At 38.2% G+C, this 21,019-nt stretch overlaps 1 protein-coding gene across 2 annotated transcripts in view; it reads right to left on the bottom strand.

Annotated features, from left to right (window-relative positions):
• The window catches only part of LOC126236964 (2-phosphoxylose phosphatase 1), a 114,400-nt gene that overhangs the window by 87,781 nt on the left and 5,600 nt on the right, over positions 1 to 21,019 (bottom strand). The gene's annotated exons all lie outside the window — the stretch shown is intronic.

Below are 21,019 nucleotides of genomic sequence, written 5' to 3'. Positions count from 1 at the left end.
ATAAATATTATTAGAATTATTGATATAAATAAAATAGAAAGAAACATTCCACATGGGAAAAATATATTAAAAACAAAGATTCCATGACTTACCAAACGGGAAAGTGCTGGTAGATAGGCACAATAAAAAAACACACAACACACACACAAAATTTCAAGCTTTCGCAACCAACGGTTGCTTTGTCAGGAAAGAGGGAAGGAGAGGGAAAGATGAAAGGATGTGGGTTTTAAGGGAGAGGGTAAGGAGTCATTCCAATCCCAGGAGCGGAAAGACTTACCTTAGGGGGAAAAAAGGACAGGTATACACTCGCCACACACACATATCCATCCACACATATACAGACACATACAGACATATTTAAAGGCAAAGCCCAAATTCTTTGCCTTTAAATATGTCTGTATGTGTCTGTATATGTGTGGATGGATATGTGTGTGTGGCGAGTGTATACCTGTCCTTTTTTCCCCCTAAGGTAAGTCTTTCCGCTCCTGGGATTGGAATGACTCCTTACCCTCTCCCTTAAAACCCACATCCTTTCATCTTTCCCTCTCCTTCCCTCTTTCCTGACAAAGCAACCGTTGGTTGCGAAAGCTTGAAATTTTGTGTGTGTGTTGTGTGTTTTTTTATTGTGCCTATCTACCAGCACTTTCCCGTTTGGTAAGTCATGGAATCTTTGTTTTTAATTTATTAGAATTATTTATTGACCTAAATAGTCATTTACTGAGTAAAAACACTGTTCAAGTAGAAATTCTTTAAATTCTAATTTAAATCTGTTTTTATCTTCTAACTTTCTGATGTCGGCTGGCAGTATGTTGTAGGGTTTTGTACCAATATGGCTCACATTCCTTTGTGTGTGTGTTCTTTTAGTTTGCTGAGTACAGAGTGTTGTGCTATTTTGATTATTGTAGCTATGCAAGTCAGCATTTGTCTGAAAATCTGCAAGGTGGGCCCTAACATATAAAACACATTTTTATATATATGTAAGGAAGGTATTGTTAGAAATTTAAGCTTGTTGAATAAGGGTTTGCATTGTGTCTGATGATGACTGTGTCTTATTATTCGGATAGGCCTCTTCTGTAACAGAAAGGTTTGTTTTAGATGGTAAGTGGTGGAACCCCAAAATATTATTCTGTATGTTGCAAGAGACTGAAAATAGCAAAATATGGCATCCTGGCACCCTCTGCACTACAAATTTGCAATAATTCTAAGAGCAAAATAGGCTGAGTTAAGTTTCTGCACAAGTTTCGTTACACGATCACTAAAATTAAGATTTTCATCTACATGAATCCCGAGCTATTTTATTGATGCGCATCTGTCTATGGCCTTGTCACCCAACAACAGATTTTGACATATTTTCCCAACTGCATATAATTTGTTTTATTTGCATTTAATGTCAACCGGTTTGCACTGAACCAAGTGTGGACATTCTTTATTACTTGATCAGTAGTTGTTTGCAGCATCTGCTCTGGTGCACCTATTATCACACTAGTGTCATCTGCGAACATTATGGCCTTTGCTGCTCCATCTAAGGTGTGAAAGTCATGTATGTGACAAGGAACAATAAGGGACCTAGAATACTGCCTTGTGGCACTCCTATTTCCACCTGTTAATTTTTTTCCCCTCCCCCCCCCCTCCATCTGATACTAAATTTACTTTGTGGTTAGAGTAATCTGACATCAGTCCTACAGTCTGTGTTCTGTTTTTAAGGTATGATTCAAACCACTCTTTCCCTGTCCCATGAATACCTTATGCTTCCAGTTTTTCTAAAAGAATGTTGTGACTGACAGTGCCAAATGCTTTAGAGAGATCTAAATTTATTCCTACTACGCTGTTGTCTTTTTCTAGAGGGATATTGGCCAATAGTTTTCTCCCTTTGCTTGTCACCGTTTTTGAATAATGGCCCCAATTTTGACTTTTCATCCTTTCTGGTAACACTCCTTCACTAAATGATAAGTTGGCTACGTATGCCAAGGGCCTTGCAGTTTGTGCAGCTGTCATTGTTATGATATAAACAGGCACCTCATCTACTCCTGCTGACATTTTAGGTTTCAAGCTTTTATTACTCTGAACACTCCATGTTCATCTGTTGGATCTATCCTCATGCTACAAGCAGCTTTTGGAAATTCAGGTTTTCCTTGGTTTCTAAATTTTGAGCTTAATGAAGTTGAATTTTTGAAATAATTGTTTATGTAATTTGGCAAATCTTGTTTTTTAATATTTACATTTTCTGTGCTTTTGAGAATGATATCCTGATCTTCGCATCTCTTTCCTGTTTCAGTCTTCGCAATACCCCATATGGTTTTTGGTTTGTTATCAGACTGTCTTACTAAGTTGTCATTACTCATAAATTTTGCCTTGGCAATTACTTTTAGATACACCCTCTTGTAATTCTTGACATATTCTATGAACTGTGGATCTGTAGATGTCTTCAGTTTTGAATGTAGTCTTTTTAGAGTTCCACAAGTAGTTTTGATGCCAACTGTGATCCAAGAATTTGGCTTTGTATTGTGAGGTGATGTGATTCTGTACAGCTTCTTTGGAAAGCACATTTTGAAATATCCCATGAAAATTGAAGAAAAAGTGTTATATGCATCATTCGTATTTGTTAGAGACAGCACTTCTGCCCAGGACTCACTAGTTAGAATATTTGTAAATTCTACACAGTTTTCAGTGGAAAATTTTCTTTTATACATGAAGTACACTTTTATACTTGCAGTGGCACTGAAGGAATTTTGAAGATAAGAGCATTATGGTCTGATAATCCTAAATCAGTATTTGTTACTCCTACTTCTGTAGATTGTACATTTGAAAATAGATTATCTATAAGACTGTTTGTATTATCTGTTATTCATGTGGGCTCATGTATATGTGGAAACAGATTGAAACTACATAATAGATTTAAGAATTGATTTTTTAGCCTACTTTCATTCATAGGATTTATGTTGGAATCCCCACAGACAACTACAGTGGCTCTTTCGGTAAAAAGAATGCTAAGCAGTGTTTCTAATTGATTAATGAATATGTCTGTGTCCCCAGTAGGTGGTCTGTATGCTGCTATAACTATGACTTTTCCCTGTATTTCATACAACTCTATAGCTGCTGCTTCAAAATTATTCTCAACACACCGTAAGTCAGCTTTACACCTTCTTTTGTATTGATTGATTGTACCTGATACTTGATTTAGAAAAGATACATACACCTATGTTTTTGGCATTTTTTCTACAATACTGACTTGCCAACTTATATGGATGAATATTAATGATAATTCAAAAGTTCTGCACCAATGCTCCATGATGCACATGCAGTCAATGTTTGCACCATTCATTGCTACCTCAAGTTCTAGTGATTTATTTCTAAGGCACTGAATATTTAGACCAGTTCAGCTAGCACAATGACTGCAAGTAGGAATTTATGCGGAAGTATATGAGTGCATTTTACAGCATTGTGTCCTGCGTGCAATAGAGGAACAGTGTGGAGATGATGACTGATTGTGTCAGCTTCACAGTGTGTCATAAAGAAGCATCTGTGAGGCAATGGTTTATGGGCAATTATGCTCTTGAAATGGACTGGCCTGCTAAAGCCCCAACCTGAACCCAATGGAACAGCTTCACAATGAGTTAAATGTCGAGTTCACTCCAGAGCCGGCGTCCAGCATCATTACTTTCACTGGTTTGGGCTCTTTAGGAAGAATAAGGTACCATTCTTCCAAAGACATCCAGACACCCCCCCCCCCCCCAAATCACAATAGCTGATCAGTACTCAAAATATCTGTCAGCCTGAATATTTAGCTTGGTTGTCTTAATGAGGAAAGTATCAGTGTATTTGAACTATTCCTCAGAGCACCCACGTGGGCAGAATATACACATTCTTAGCAATATGCACTGTGCAGGACAAATTATGTGGCATATTACTCTGTAGATTTAATAAGAAACGTACTTGATCAGTATTCTAGGATGGGCCACATGAGTATTTTGTACATATCTCATTTGTAGACTGATTACATTTTCCTAGTATCCTATCAATGAACCTGAGTTTCCTATGACTGAACCTATGATCATTTCATTTTATAGAATGAAATTTTCACTCTACAGCAGAGTGTGTGCTGATATGAAACTTCCTGGCAGATTAAAACTGTGTGCCGGACTGAGACTCAAACTCGGGATCTTTGCCTTTCGCAGGCAAGTGCTCTACCAACTGAGCTACCAAAACACGACTCATGCCCCGTCCTCAAAGCTTTAATTCCAAACTTCACAGAAGCTCTCCTGCGAACCTTGCAGGGCTATCACTCCTGGAAGAAAGGATATTGCGGAGACATGGCTTAGCCACAGCCTGGGGGATGTTTCTAGAATGAAATTTTCACTCTACAGTGGAGTGTGGATTGATATGAAACTTCCTGGCAGATTAAAACTGTGTGCTGGACCAAGACTCGAACTCTGTCCTGGTTCGAGTCTCAGTCCAGCACACAATTTTAATCTGCCAGGAAGTTTCATTTCATTTTACATCCCTACAAACTGCTCCACCAAGGTATTTGTACAAGTTTATCATTTCCAATTGTGTCTCAGTGATATTGTAGTCAAAAAGTATTTTTGTTTTATGAGTGTTAATTTTACATTTGTGAACATTAAAGCAAATTGCCAATCTTTGCATCACTTTGAAATCTTATCAAGAGCTGACTAGATGTTTGTGAAGCTTATTTTAGACAGCATTTCATTACAGATACCTGCAAAAATTCTCAGATTACTAGTAACATTGTCTGCCAAGTCATTAACATTCAGCATCAACAGTAAGGGTCACAATACACTCTCCTGGGGAATGGCTGATGTTACTTCTGTATCTGTTGACGATTCTTCATCCCAGATAACATGCAGTATCCTCCCTACACCAAGAAATTCTCAATCCAGTCACAAATTTCACTTGATAGTTTTGGTAATAAGTGTTGGTGTGGAAGTCAAGAAATACTGCACTTACCTGCTTGCCTTGGGCTACGGTTTTCAGTATGTCTTGTGAGAAAAGTGTAAGAAGAGTTTTACTTGAAAGAAGTTTTCGGAGGAGATCATTCTGTTTGAGGTACCTCATTACATTTTAGCATAGTATATGTTCTAAGATTCTACAACAGATGGATATCAAGAATATTGGACAGTAGTTTTGCAGATCACTTCTGTTACCCTTTTTGTTGATGTTGTAACCAATTCTTTCTCCTAACTTATGGGCACAGTTTCTTGATCTAGATATCTATAGTATATTATAGATAATAGAGAGGCTAACTCAGCCACAAATTCTGTATGGAATCTGACAGAAATTTCACAGGGCACTAGACCATGGTCAGGTTTAATGATTTCAGCTGTTTGTCAATGCCAATGACAGTAACAGCTATATCATTCTTCTTTGCAGTGTATGAGACTTAAGCTGGGTTGATACTCCTGGATTTTCCTTTGTAAAGGAACATTTTAAAATGGAGTGAAGCATTTCTACTTGTGCTTTGCTGCCATCAGTTTCAGTTTCTGTGTCATCCATGAGAATCTTGACACTAACTTCGCTACAATTAACAGGCATTACATATGATCAGAATTTCTTTGGGTTGCGTGAGAGATCTTTTGATAATATTTTACCACCATAGTTGCTGAAGGTTTCACACTTTACCCTTTTTACATCCAAACACATTTCATTCAGTATTTCTCTACCTATAACCCTGTTTTATGCCTATTATGCAATAGTCACTGTCTCTTTTGAAGTTTCTTTACAATGATTACTTTCACAATAAGGATCCCTCACATCATGAACTGTTCTAATTGGCACATACAAATATGTATCCAGTGAATGGTCAACTGTTCTTTAAAACTGGAGCCACAATTCTTCTACATGCTTGTGTCTAGAGCTAAGAGTTTCAAATTCTTCGTTTGGATATGACATTAATACCTCTTTTTTTAGCTTATTGAACATATATAACACATGGCAAAAAGATTTCCCATATTTTTAAAATTAATTACAAACAAAGAAAGATACAATGAAAATACTTTATCTGTGAACAACAAATACTATGCCATTTTAAATTAGCTGGTTTTTAAAATTATGCCCTCTGTTGTTGACAAAGCCTTTTCCAGACGTTTTCCATAGCACTTTGTGTCATTTCCAGTGAAATGGCAGCCACTTCCTGGGTAATTGCCTCCTGAAGTGCTTGCAAGGTTGTGAGATGATGGTTGTACCCTTGAACCTTTAAGTATCCCAAAAGAAAAAAATCACAGGATGATAAACTGGATGACCTCTGGGGCCACATGATGCCTCCTCAAGAAGAGAGAACACATCCAGGAAACAACTCCTCTCAATTTCTAGAGAATGCCAAGAAATGTGAGGTGTTGCTCCATCTTGTTAGAATCAGACTTCTCCCTCTTCATAGTCCCCAACAAACTGGTTTAATTTAGGTAGGACTCTGGTCTCTATCACGTGGCAGTATCAATTTGAATTAAATATTACCATTATGCCATTTTCTTAAAAAAAATTGCAGGCACACACACTAAATTTAACAGTGGCACGCCAAACTGGGATACAATGATTGCAAAGTGGTAATTGGTGAAGTACCTGAGGATTTCTGCTGTCCAGTAGTCAAAATTGTGTTTATTTACAGTACCTGGCAAGAAGGGGTGTATATCATCAGAATAAATCAAAACAGTGCCCTCCTCACACACAGCTCTGTGAGTTTTAAAATCTCTCTTACTAAATTCTTCTGTAACAGTCGTTTTGAAAGGGTTCATGTGAAGATCTCTGAGCAGTATTTTTCTTACACCCCTATCAGACAATCCCCCAGGGCAGCTGCATGTTTAAAGGCTCAACACTTTGGAGACTGCTGGACAGACGCATTCACATGCACCACATTTTCTGGAATTGTTAAGAGTCCAAGGTCAGCTAGTAGATTTTCTTTTTAGTGTAGAACCTGATGCTCTAAAGTTTGATACCCACAATCAAACAGTTTTTCTCACAGGAACAGAATCATGTTGGTCAAGTTTGAACTGAGTGCGAAATGCTTGCTGAGTTGTAATCACAGAACAACCAATATGGATATACTCCCCCACAACAAACACACACTATTCACCTAGCCAAGCAATTGTCCTTAAGAAAAATGGCATATACACTGCTATCAATCAATATCCACTGCCACTCACACAGTGGCCTGTCCAAATACAGGAGATCTTTTTGCCAGGCCCTGTTCATCTTATTTGTTTTAATTTCACTTTGTATTTTGGTAATCACTGCTACAACAATTGTCTCAGGGTCTCTAATACTAGTTTCAACATGGACATCCCCAAAGGGGTCAGGTGTATTTGTTGCCATTAGAGCCAACAGATTTCCATCATGAGTGGACTTCCAAACTACGTGTTGTACGAGTAGATTGTTTTAAGGGTAGGCATTTAGTATTGTTTTGCAGGATGTCTTGTCAAGCTCAGTACTCAAAAAACTATAACTATCACAATTGATTCTTGGATGATTAAAGTATTATCAGATGATGACAGTATGAATGCTGAACATACATAGTAACAAAACCAATTTTCTCTAAAGTTTTCCATTGCATCTATGAGTGAGTACGGTTGCTGAGAGAAAGAGCCAATTAAAAGTTTATAACCACCCTTGGTATGATTAGTCTTACACAAACAACCTCACATGCAGCTTCAATTTCTGTATCGGTGGCTTTGAGTTTCCCAGCAGCCAGACAATACACCACTTCTCTTTCTCATGTGCCTATCCTATTGAAATATAATTAAAATTTCTCAAAATGTTTGGGATTGTACTAGGTTTTTCTACCTAATTTTACATGAGCTTCACTACTTTTTAGGAGAATTTCAAACTTTACAGTACTTTGTTGTGAATGCTCCAGCTGTTGATCACTAGGATTTTAATATTCTTTCCTGTAATGGAATTTCTTTGAATCTTAAACTGATACTTTGAGGTCTCCTACACATCTATTGCTGTGAAACTGGACTAGTTAAGAAACTCAGTTTGATGTGCTTTACACTCAGAAGTATCTCCCACAGTGTTGACTTATGGACAAGCATTTTACGTAATTTTGTGCATCTTCATCACCTCTTGTCTTACAAATGTGTTCTCTGATAATTCAGCTAAAGCAGAGAATGTATTCGCTGACCAGAAGTTAAGTATGTTCAGTCAATAACTTAGTATCTGACAGGGACAGCTGAAAAAAAGGTTAGAAATTCTCTCTCTCTCTCTCTCTCTTCCAGAAGGTTAACTCCTTAAACATATTGGAGGATAATAATTTACATTTGTGCTTTGCTGCCACGTCTGGGGATCAGAAGGACATCCTGAATTCTGTTACAAATGCCACTATCAAGGTGCCAGAAATATCTGTAGTTTCCAATGAAAATTAAAAAAAAATCATTTTAATAACCATTAAAAGTATCATTTATCTAGAGCTAAGAATTAGTGCCAATAGATTTATTTTACTTGACAGTACTCATTTTGCTTTGATAGATAGATTTTTCAATGGACATAGTCAAATTAAATAACATAATCTCTATTATTTACTATTCATTGAGTATATTTGGGGCAAAAGGGGGGAGGGGGGTTACAGTAAATGCTGCACAGCAGCAAACGTGTTTCTGCCATTGTGTGCATGATAGCAGTGAGGAACACTCCACACCCATATTTGTATGTTGGAGGCTTCGTGATTGAGTGAGTGTTGTTTTCAGTTAGTTACTTTTCTGTAGTAAGTGATTTGCAAGTGAAAGTGTTTTGTGTGTGTGTGTGCGCAAGCAAAGCCAAGTCTCATAATCACAACTAACCCACTCAAAAAAGAACAAAAAACGTCATCTGCAGGAAAAATTGGTGTTGTCACAAATTTTTGTACAATGGTAGGGCAAATTTAATGAACAATATACTAAAAATCATGACCATTTGGTGTGGGGTGGGGTTGGGGGGAGGGGGATTGGGAGGGGGAAGAGGAGATGGGGAAAGGCAGGCATGTAAAGATCATTTTTTTAAAAAAATTTTCTTGAAAATTTCAAAAACCATGACTTCTAGTGAAAATGTTTCCCAGTACAAAATTAAACCACATAAAATTTCCTACAAGAAAAGGTCCTCTTTATTTTTTCCCTAGGACAAATAGTTACTGCTCTGCAAGGGATGGAAAACTTGCAGACTATTAAAAATGGTGTTTGATTGGTGTAAACGTAATGCATATTGTTAAATAATGTAGGTTAAGAACAAGTATTAAATGTGTGTACCACATCTAAATGCAGTAGAACCATATGAAGAGATACATTGTGTTCTGGGGGTGTAACAGGATGGAAAGGTGGATGTAGAGATTAGATGCATGAAGTAGGGAAGTATGCTGGATTGTGATCATGCACATCCCTCCTTCATAGGTCTGAAAACTGAAGAGGTAAAAGACAGGTCTTCATTCTCTCTACCACACTGTAATATAAAAAGCAATTACATGGTTTTTCACGAAGTTATACGTACCCTTCTGCAGCTACTCTTATGAATCACTGGCGACACAGTGTGTAGACAAGCAGGGGTGTTTGTTTTCCAGAAAGAGAGTTAACACTGCATGGAACACAGATGTGAATTTCTAATAATATTGGTGCAAGAAATGCCTGTAGACAGAATCTATGCAAATCTCTGCACACTGTCCTACACTGCTACAGGGGAAACTGATTCTTATTCATCCTGTTCTTCCAGGAAAGGTGACTCCCTCCACCACAAGCATTGCTCAATTTTCAGTTTACAGACAGACTATATCTTCCCAGAATTTTCCGTCCAGTTCTCTTTTGTAAGTGTGTGAAATTACTTTCCTGAGCTCATGTTTATATAGTGGAGTTATTTTCAGTTTATTGTGTGCGTAATTTTCCCAGTTGTTAAGTGGGCTTTTATGTAAAATATGTGGCTGAGAAGTGCTTAATTTGTGAGTGACATATGTACTGCGGGGTGGGTGGGGGGGGGGGGGGGTGTTTGGATTGGTAAATGTGGCATCTTGCTGCTATCTCTTGTTGACAGCATACTGTAAGGCCATGTAATGATGTTATAGTGATTTGGTGATGAGTTAATCAATGACCATAAAGTTACAGCATTTCTCTCGCGATTAACTGTGTTACTAGTAGACTGCATAAATCTCTTCCACAAATTGCTGACACTTGTAGAGCTGGATGCACTGAGTGGAGCCACTTACTGCACAGCCACAGCATAGCCTGCAAGGTGGGTGTGAATAGCTCTGATGGAACGGGACTCATCATGTTTAAATTTAGAACAGTAATCTATTGTAATGCGTTACTTGACTTGTGTTGAAATAGTTGAAATTCCAAAACATCTAGGTATCTACTTCTGTTAAGAGGGAGCCAGTTTAAGACCCTCAATCCTTTCAGATGTTAGGAGAGCAAAGTCTGGAGTGATAAATTTGAGAACCTCAAGCTTTGAAAAGTATTCCAGCCATTGATAGTGCACACAAAGAAACATACTGAAAGCATGTTACACTTGGGGCAAGCTCTTCAGTATGATGGACAGTTGCCAGCTACAGATCTTGAGGTTTCCCCCCCCCCCCCCCCCCCAACTCTGCAAACATACTTCCTTCATAAACTGAAAATAACTCCGCCATATGGGCACCAGCTCAGTGAAGTTATTTTGTCTACTCACATGAGAGAACTAGGCAGGAAATGCTGGGGCAGATAGTCTGTATGTAAACTGAAAAGAGAGCTGCACTCATGATGAGGGAAGCTGCCTTTCCCTGAAGAACACCATACAGGATGATTAAGAATCAATTTCTCCTGTAGCATTGTAGTACAGTGTGTAGATATTTACATAGATTCTATCCACACACATTTCTTGAGTTTGTGTTACTAGTTATTAATATCTGAATTGGTACACACATTTAATATTGGTCCTTAACCCATTTAACAGTAAACAGTACTTTGTATCATTAAAACACTAATTTTAATAGCCTACTATTTTTCCATCGCCTGCAATGCAGAAATTATTAGTTCTAGAGAAGAAATGAATATAACTTTTTATTAATGGAAATTTGCAGTAACTTGGTTTTATACTGGGAAAAAAATTCGTTAGCAGCAACGTTTTCGACCATTGACGAAAAACAAAAAGTGACCTTGAAAAGCCCCACAACCCACCGACCAGGACTTTTAATTATTGCGTTACTCATTGCATTCCCCCGTGCCAGTGTACAAAAACTTGCGGCGTCACGAGTTTTTTCTCCTAATTTTACTTCGTTGACTACGCTAAATACTTAAGGAACTGAAGTAGTACTTCATGCAATCTTTTGCGATGCAAGTCTGCAAAAGATTTGACTGTCGAGTGTCGAAATGCTGTGGAGAATATGCTCCAGTCTTTTCAAGGAAACGAATTGTGTTAGAGATTTCCGCTCTGAAGTGCTAAATTTACCGCGGAAACGTGTGATTAAGAGCGATGGAATTCCACCGTATAATTTGCCTTGTGATACTAGCGCCACGTGCAACAAATGAACGAAAGAAATGTTTCAGTGACATCCATAGAAAATCCATCAAGACTTTAGAAAAATTTTCTTCAGGGAAAAAGACTGCTGATAAATGTACAATTACACATAAAGTTGTCTGTGCTGATTCAAACAAAGCCAGTTTACAGAATTCCGTAGCTGCATTACACGGGACTGAGAGGAGATACGTTCAAGAATGTAATAAAAATGCTTTCGTTTCTAGTGCAAGAGTTGGAATACTGGGCAAAATATTGTCGCCTAATGAATTCCAAATTTTGTCACTGGGGTTAAAACAGGTTCTTGCTAGAAGCCAATAACAAAAAAAGGAAGAAAACAGGTTCTGTGGGTCAAAGAGGACATTTTCAAAACGATTATTTAATGCTTAGTCTACCAAAAAAAAAAAAAAAAGTGCGATGTGTGGTTAAAGACTGGACAAGTTGCAGAACGTAGCAGTAAAATCATGGTAATAGGGAGATAGCATTTTATATTCCACTCTTTCAGTAGAAACTAAAACATACCATAAATACAGCGCATAAATGCGCGACCTACGTTTTAGAGGGCTCATCGCTAGGAAGACACTGTTCCTTAGCAACATAGTCACCCAATCTCAGCAAAGAGCTGTTACTGCCTAACCGTATTTTTCTACGGACACTTCTTATACCGGTTCGTGTACGCAACTTTCTTTTTTGTAAAGGACACTCAATATTTTGTTGCATATCATATAACAAACGTATCGGTGGCATAGTAATACCCTTTGTCGCATGAAAGAATGTTTTCGTGAAAAAGTTTATCATATGGTTGTGACATATGCGTACTACAAGGTGAAGGGTACGGTTGTCTTGTAGCGTAAAAACTTAGGCTTAGGACCATGGCGGGGGGGGGGGGGGGGGGGGCGGTTTCATGGAGTCATAAATCGCTTCAACTGCAGCAAAAGTTGTAATGTACCACATTTCAAAATCTGCGCTTCTGATTTTTTTCGTCAGAGATACAGGTACAGGGTACCGTTACGAACCAAGCATTGGATTTATATATAAGTTTTGTCATACTGGTAGCTGACAGAGATAAGTTCGTGAGCTATAATGTGGACACTCCTCACATATGGTGAAAGCTCGCTGTTTACAGCAAGTGATAGTATAAGGATCCAGTCCTTAGATTTTTGGTAAACACGTGTAACGTTTTTCCTTGTTGAGATATTGTGGAACCATGTATTTTTTAAAATTTTTGAAGGAGACTAATAATGTTTTTAACGGCATACATGAGCTCTTGAAAATATCGATTCAGTGACAGATATGACGATTGTAGTGGTTTGGAAGTTATTCATAAAGAGGTGGAAAATTTGTCAGAAGATATAACCAATATCGCTGGGACAGTACATTTCTGTTCTGTTAACCTACTAGGTGAAATGTCACTGCACTGACTCATTTGGCCTTTATATTTAGTACATTCTCCACCTCTTTTGTGAACTATTTCATTTCAGGTTTTAAAAATCGTCATATCGCTATATTTCTATATTAACTGCGCCTCAAGTGCTGTTAACAAGTATATTATTTCAGCAAAACAAGCAACAATACTTCTGCAAGGGGAAATGTTAAACGAAGACACGCAAAATTGCAGTTCTTCGTGAACAGTATGACCACTTGCGAAAACGATATTTCGATATCTCGAAACGTTTTCTACAAACTAAGCATTTTTACTGATGTATACTACTGTGCTTAAACAGAACAAACAACAATTATGAGTCTGCTCATGTTATTTACAAAAACCATAGTTGTACTAAAATATCCTAACCACTTTTAAAGGTTCGTTTTAAAAAATATTGTTGCTTACAGGAATTCCTACTGCTTTCACAGTTTTCATTAACTCTTTCGGAACTAGAAAAGATTCGCAGCTGACAACTGGCCGGTGAGGTATTTCTTTAAATTATTTCCTAGCATTTCTTTATGTACTCAATTTTTCATTTTGTATGCAGCACAGTTAAGACTTGCTCCGTAATAAATGTATTCAACCTGTCTGTTGTATACAATACAATTTATCTTGAACAGACTTTAACTATTATCAATAAAACAACTCATCTTTCTCAACCAGCACTAATTTCCGGTGTGTTAAGCGAGCAGTCTTTTTATTTCATGACCATTGTTGTAGAACAAGTCATGTAATATGGAACATCTTTTATTTCGTTTGAAAATATTAAAACAAGGTTTTCAGCAAATGATAGTATGTAGAAGCGCATGTAGTTCTGTTAATTGAGTAATACCACTAACTCTAGTATCAAGTGAGATACTAAGTAAGTATGGCTTTTTGGAAAGGGTACCCTATACTTATTCTTAAGAAGATTCGGAATATCCTGAAAAGACGAATTGGTCTACAGTGATATAAGGCTTGTTAATGTTGGCATGGAAAGTTTTTGCAAAAGCATTTGACAAATGTCCTAAAACTGAGGGCAAAGGCAGCTGAATTTTGCTTTTGCGATGTGAACATTATCAACTGGGGCCTCAAGGAAGGGTCCATTGTCATATGCAGTAAGAGGGTAGGGCGCGTTTGCTAAGATAACGCATCGACTTCATCTTAGTTCTACCGCGATTTTTGTAAAGGTAACTGTTTGTTAACATTTAGCACATGGAAAAGAGAATACACAGACCACTTCAAATGTGAGTTTGTCTTCATGTTTCATATGCAAGGTATGTTGGAAAAATGAGACTAATTTTTTTTATAATCATTAATTTTATTCTTTATACGTATCAAGTCAGCCCTCTCCAAACTAGTTCCCCTTCACAGGTACACAGAGACAATGTTTCACCTGCTCATAGCAGGAATGGAAGACATCAGTGCATCTGTCTCACTCTTCTGGATGTTATCAAGAGCAGTAAAGTGACATCATTTTGTGTGGATCCTGAGCCATGGAAATAAAGAGAAGGCAGAAAGAGTGAGGTCAGGCAAATGAGGGAGTTGAGAAACCACAGGAATTCAGTATTAATTGATGTGTATCGCTGTAGGGCACAGTACGTTATTTTGGTGCAACATCCAAGTGTATGCAATGCCTAGTTGCACACAGAAACACCACACTTACACTGAGCCTTTCAAGAACATATAAGTACAAATTTTAAGTGAGAGTTTACCCTGGATGTACATATTATTTGTGGAGGTCACACTGACTGTCAACTTCAGATTTTGACATTTTGTCTTGAGTTCATATTCGAAAATCTGTGATTCCTGTGAAGAATCTAATTCCTTCTCAAGGCAATCCAAGACACACATCCTTCATCTAAATCTACATTGCATCTACATCTACACTCTGCAAACCACTGTGAGGTGCATGACAGAAGGTATATCCCACTTTACCATTTGTTAGTGTCTCTTCCTGTTCCATTCACGTATGGGGCATGGGAAGAATGTTTGTTTGAATGCCTCTGTGTGTGCAGTAATTATTCTAATATTATCCTCATGAACGTTACGTGAGTGAGATGTATGGGGCTGTAGTACATTCCTAGCGTTATCGTTTCAAGCCTGTATCTCGAAACTTTGTTAATAGACGTTCTCGGGATAATTTACGACTGTCGTCAAGAGTCTTTTGGTTCAGTTCCTTCAGTATCTCTGTGACATTCTCCCACAAATAAAAAAAAACAGTGACCATTCGCGATGCGTTTCTCTGCATGCATTCAATGTCCCCTGTTAGTCGTATTTGGTGTGGATCCTACACACGTGAGCAATATTCTAGAAACGGACATACAAGTGACTTTTAAGCAATCTCATATGTAGACTGATTGCACTTCCTCAGTATTCCACCAATAAACTGAAATCTACCACCAGCCTTATCCAGGACTGGGCCAATGAGATCCCTCCATTTCATATCCCTACAAATTGCTATGCACAGGAATTTTTATGAGTTGGTCGATTCCATCTGTGAGTCATTGATGTTACAGTCATAGGATGCTATGTTTTTTTTCATTTTTCTGAAGTGCACTGTTTTACATTTCTGAACATTTAAAGCAAGTTGTCAATATTTGCACCCCTTTGAAATCTTATCTTTATGCAGCTTCTTTCATACAGTACTTCATTATAGATAACTGCATAATCTGCAAAAAGCCTGAGGTTCCTATTAATGTTATCTACAAGGTCATTAACACAACATGAACAGCAAGGGTCCCAACACACTTCTCTGGGGCACACTTGATGTTACTTCTACATCTGACGACGACTCTCCACCTAAATTAACCACTGTGTCCTCCATACTAATAAGTCTACTACCTGCTTTGCCCACAACTGAGTCTATGTTATCATTGCATTTCATACCACTACAAATTGTATAATTTAACTGATTCCAGTTGTGACTCAATGATATTATACACACAGGATACTAAGTTTTTTTCATTTCATGAAGCGCAAAATTTTACATTTCTGAACATTTAAAGCAAGCTGCCAATCTTTGACCACTTTGAAATCTTATCAAGATCTCACTGAATTTCTGTGCAGTTTTTTTCAGACTGTAAGTCATTATAGATGATTGCAACAGCTGTCTACAAGGTCATTAATATACAACTTGAACAGCAAGGGTCCCAACACACTCTGGGATACATCTGAAGTTACTTCTACACCTAAATAGATGAATCTTTATCCAAGGCAACTTACTGTGTCCTTCCTACCAAAAAATCCCCTGTCCAATCACAAATTTCGCTTGATATTGTACTTTTTATAATAAGCATAAATAGGGTAGAGACTAAAATGCTTTCCGGAAATCAAGGAACATTGCATCTTATGACTGCCTTGATCCAATGCTTTCAGCATGTCATATGAGAAAAGTGTGAGTTTGATCTCACATGATTGGTGTTTTCAGAATCCATGCTGGTTGGCATAGAGTAGGTCATTCTGTTTGTACTCTGAATATGTTCTAAGATGTTCTCACAATATGTTCTACGATTGTTGTCGATCACTTCTACTATTGTTGTTGTAGACAGGTGTATCCTATGCTTTTTTCGAAGAACTGGGCACAGCTTTTTGTTCAAGAGAGATCTATGACAGATTAGTTAGAAGAGTGGATAGTTTAGCTTAAAATTCAGTATATAATCTGATAGGGATTCTATTGGGCCTTGAGCAATTTTAACCATTGCAGCTGTTTCTCAACACCACTTACAATAATACTTATCGCACTCATCTTTACAGTGGTATGAGGATTAAATTAGGATGATTCTCCCTGGCTTCCTTTATAAATGAATATTTCAAAATGGAGTTAAGCATTTCAGTTTTTGCTTTGCTATCCGCAATTTCAGTTCCTGTCTCATTCGCTATGGACTGGACACTAACTTTGGTGCCAGTGACAGCCTTTACATAACACTGGAATTTCTTTGCGTTTTGTGAAATATCATTTGACAATATTCGTAGTCGTTGAAGGCACCACAAATTGCTGTCTTGACAGCTTAATGCTTTTCATCTAGCATACCTCTATCTACAGCACTACAGTTTGTTTTACACATATTATGCAGTAACCGATGTTTCTTTAGAAGTTTCTTTACAGTGACTGTATATTATGGAGGGTCCCATCCATTACGAATTGTTCTACTGGATACGTATCTATCCGGTGCATGATCAACTATTCTTGTAAACAGGAGCCATAGTTCCTCACTGAAGTATGATACTGCTGATTTTTTGTCAAGTTTACTGAATATATATATCTTTCTGCTTGTATCAGTTGTCCTTTGTACTTGGGTAACTATTGTTGCCACAACCGTCTCATGGTCACTGATACATGTTTCGATATGGGCATCCTCAAAGAGGTCATGTCGATTTGCAGCCATTAGATCCAATATAATTTCATCATGAGTAGGGTTACTAAATATCTGTTTCAGGTAGTTTTCAGAGAAGGCATTTAGTAATGTTTCACAGGATATCTTATTGTGTCCACCACTACCAAAACTATAATTTTCCCAATTAATTGTTAGATGATTAAAGTCTCCAATGATGATTACAGTATGATCAGGGAACTTACATGCCAGTAAACTGAGGTTTTCTCTAAAGTTTCCAGTGACATCAGAAAATGAGTCTGTTCAGTGATAGAAGACCCAATCATTCCGATTGCTGTTCTAATCATTGATGAAGTTCTTTTGATTATCTTTGTGCATGCTATCTGGTTGTCCAAAACTTCAGTTAAAATTCGTTGGACGCTAAATAATTTCAAATTTTATGCACCACTGATCATTCTCACTGACAATCAACAATCGTACCTCGCTTTACCTTTTATATTGACCAGGCTCATCTCTTCTTGAGCTTGAAGGTGTCCCAGAAAAGCTTCACCTTTCACTCGTCCTCACATTCCTAGAAAAGGCTTGTGCTATTTGAACACCTTTGCCTTGCATAGCGAATGTGCCCCATGATCGCTTTTTAACATGTCATCACTAAGCAGTACACGAAATTGGATGGTGCACTGTTGCTCACATAATTTGCGAATCCTTGTTCTTAATGCTCTTGATGAGCATAGCTTGACTTTAGATGCACTCAACACTTGTAGGAAGAGAAAAAAAGATCTAACTGGTATGAAGTAACAGTCTCAATTCAATCTAACTGCAGCGTGAAGAAGGATGCAGCGTAATGGCATATGTTACATATAACAATGGAGTCTATAATAAGAGGCCCACTTGATGGGATTTACATTATAACAGCTGGTTGTTACTGCTTTGCCTCTCAATTGTGGCATACTTTTTTAGATGTTCTTGCAGAAAATTTCAACACTAATATCAATACCAAGCGTTACATGCCAGTATCAATATTCTCAAATGAGTTTTCGAACGCCAATACAAGTGTGTTAAGTGTTCCATTGAAAAAAATAACACTTATGTCAGTGTCACATTTGATATTAGAGTTATTGTTATTAACAGTGTAACAGAATTACATTCTCTTTTGCTTTCTCTTATATGCTTAACATAGTGATGATGTGGCTCACTCTGTTTATGTTCACGAGTCTTGTCACAACTGATGAGCTTTGTTCCTTTTCGATCATATCCCTCATTATCTTCAAAGACTACTGGGTGTGAGGACTAGAAATTTCTTCAGCAGCATATCCAAGTGATAGCGAGTGAGAGAAATGTTGTGTTTCATTTTCTTATATTCTTATTAGTTCATCTAGTTTACTCCATTTATCTTTATTAACCGCTTTGACACAAAGTACTTTTTGCACTACGTTTATGTCACTGAATAGCATTTAATATCATGGTGTTTTACTAATTCAACACTGTTAGTGCCTGTTTTGTTACTGAAGACATATTTTTCGTTTTTATAATATCAAGACTTAAATTATTTGATATGGAGGAACTATAGATTACTTCTACTTCTGTCTCTATGGGTTTCTTTCTGAATATTCATTGGTGGGTTGTTACTAGAAAACATTAGAGGTTGAATAAAATAATTTACTTTGATTCCTATGATGTATCTGAATAAAATTGTAAATTAGGGTCCTGACATTCCAGGTGTCCCACTGGTGAGATGGTTGTCAATAGCAGCTTTATTACTTTTCAGAGAGAAAGACCTAACTAATGAGCACATTGCACAAAAAATTCTCGGTTTACTTGACGCGTCAAATTTGGATAACATCCCAAGCTTTCGATGACTACCTCCATCATTTTCCTCAGGGGTAAAACTGACTGTCGTGGATCGGTGAGGTTTCCGCTTTTATAAGCAGTGGACGGCTTCTCATTGGCCTGATGACGTCACGGTGAAAACGGCGCGTACCGAGGTGGCGGCCTCTATATCCATGGATTTCGTTTGTGGGCTTTATCCAGCATTGCTTGCAGCGCCATCCATCGCAACACGCGGAGAACTGCGAGGAATGCAAAAAGTCTCCCTGTGCGCTCTTTCTTTATCAACTGCGTGCTTCCATGCATTGCTGAGTGCATATCCGGAGTCTCTGTTGAAATTATTTTCACATAGTCTAATTTCAAGTGCTTCCCTGATGACAGAGTCCCAATAGTTTGAAACGTGAGCAAGTATTCTTGTTTCATCGAATAAAATCTTATGTTTATTTAACAAACTGTGCTCAGCCACCGCTGATTTTTCTAGGTACCTGTTTTTCAGGTGACGCTGATGTTCCACACAGCGATCAGCAACAGTTCTTATAGACTGCCCCACATAATTTTTGCCACACTCGCAAGGAATGCTGTAAATTCCCGGTACTCTCAGGCCAAGACTATCTTTCACGGGTCGCAACATCTCCTTAATCTTCTTGGGTGGCCGGAAGACTGGTCTGATTCCCTGCCGGCTCAGGCCTCTGCCGATCTTGCTGGTCGTTGCACCGCAGAATGGTAGCCGCGCGATGTGTTAGTCCTCTTCATCTGTTCGAACAGCGACCTTCCTAGGTTTCTTCCCCAGAGTAGATCTGATATCACGATAGGAATATCCATTTTTTATGAATACCGTCGTCAGATGGTTAAGCTCGGAGCCGAGATGATCCTTGTCCGAAATAGTCCTTGCTCTGTGTACCAAGGTATTCAGCATAGCTCTCTTCTGAGCTGGGTGGTGAAAACTACCCGCATTTAGATATAATTCTGTATGCGTCGTTTTTCTGTACACAGAATGTCCGAGACGTCCATCTGATTTTCGCTCCACCAGCACATCTAAGAAGGGTAACTTCCCATCCTTCTCCACCTCCACTGATGTATACCATTCAAATGATCCACAAACTGCTGCAGTGCCTCATTGCCATGTGGCCAGATTAAAAATGTATCGTCAACATACCTGAAGGATGGACGTAAGGGAGCACTGTTCAACATTCGTTCTTCGAAACCCTCCATGAAGAAGTTAGCTATGGCTGGTGACAGTGGCGAACCCATGGCTGTTCCGTCAGTCATTTCATAATATTTTCCACCATACAAAAAATAGGTGGTCGCCAATGTGTGTCGAAATAACATCAGTATTTCAGGAGAGAAATGAGCAGCCAACAGTTTTAAGTATCTTCCACTGATACTTTTGTAAACAAAGAGACCACATCTAGGCTGCTCATCATGTCATTCGGACCTATCCTCATCTGCTTTATGATGTCAACAAACATTTTTGAGTTATTAATATGATGGCTACAGTGGCTGACTATAGGCGCTAATAATTTGGTTAAATATTTTGCCAACCGTTATGTAGGGTACCCAATAGCACTAACAATAGGCCTCAACGGGACCCCATCCTTATGGACTTTGGGTAGACCATATAACCTGGGTGGCCTTGGTGCATCTTCCAATAATAGGGCCACTTTCTTATGATAATCAGTAGCATTGAGGATAACTGTGGCATTCCCTTTGTCGGCTGGTAGTACAACTAACTCTTCATCCTTCCCCAACGATTTCAATGCCAGTCTCTCCACTCTGCTTACATTGGAGGCTTGGCTGTTGCTGAAATCTGACTAGTTGCAAGCCTTATTGGAAGATGCCACGTACCGGATTCTTAAACAGGATCCCACAGCAGCACTTAGCAGGAAGACAGGGGAGCTCCTGAAGAACTCTGGCCTCCCAGAAGAACTAGTCAAGAATCTACGACCAAGGGCACCAAGGCCACCCAGTTTATATGGTCTACCCAAAGTCCATAAGC

The sequence above is a fragment of the Schistocerca nitens genome, chromosome 2 (genome assembly GCF_023898315.1).
Source record: "Schistocerca nitens isolate TAMUIC-IGC-003100 chromosome 2, iqSchNite1.1, whole genome shotgun sequence".
Lineage (NCBI taxonomy): Eukaryota > Metazoa > Arthropoda > Insecta > Orthoptera > Acrididae > Schistocerca > Schistocerca nitens.
This window is presented reverse-complemented; position numbering and strand designations above follow the sequence as displayed.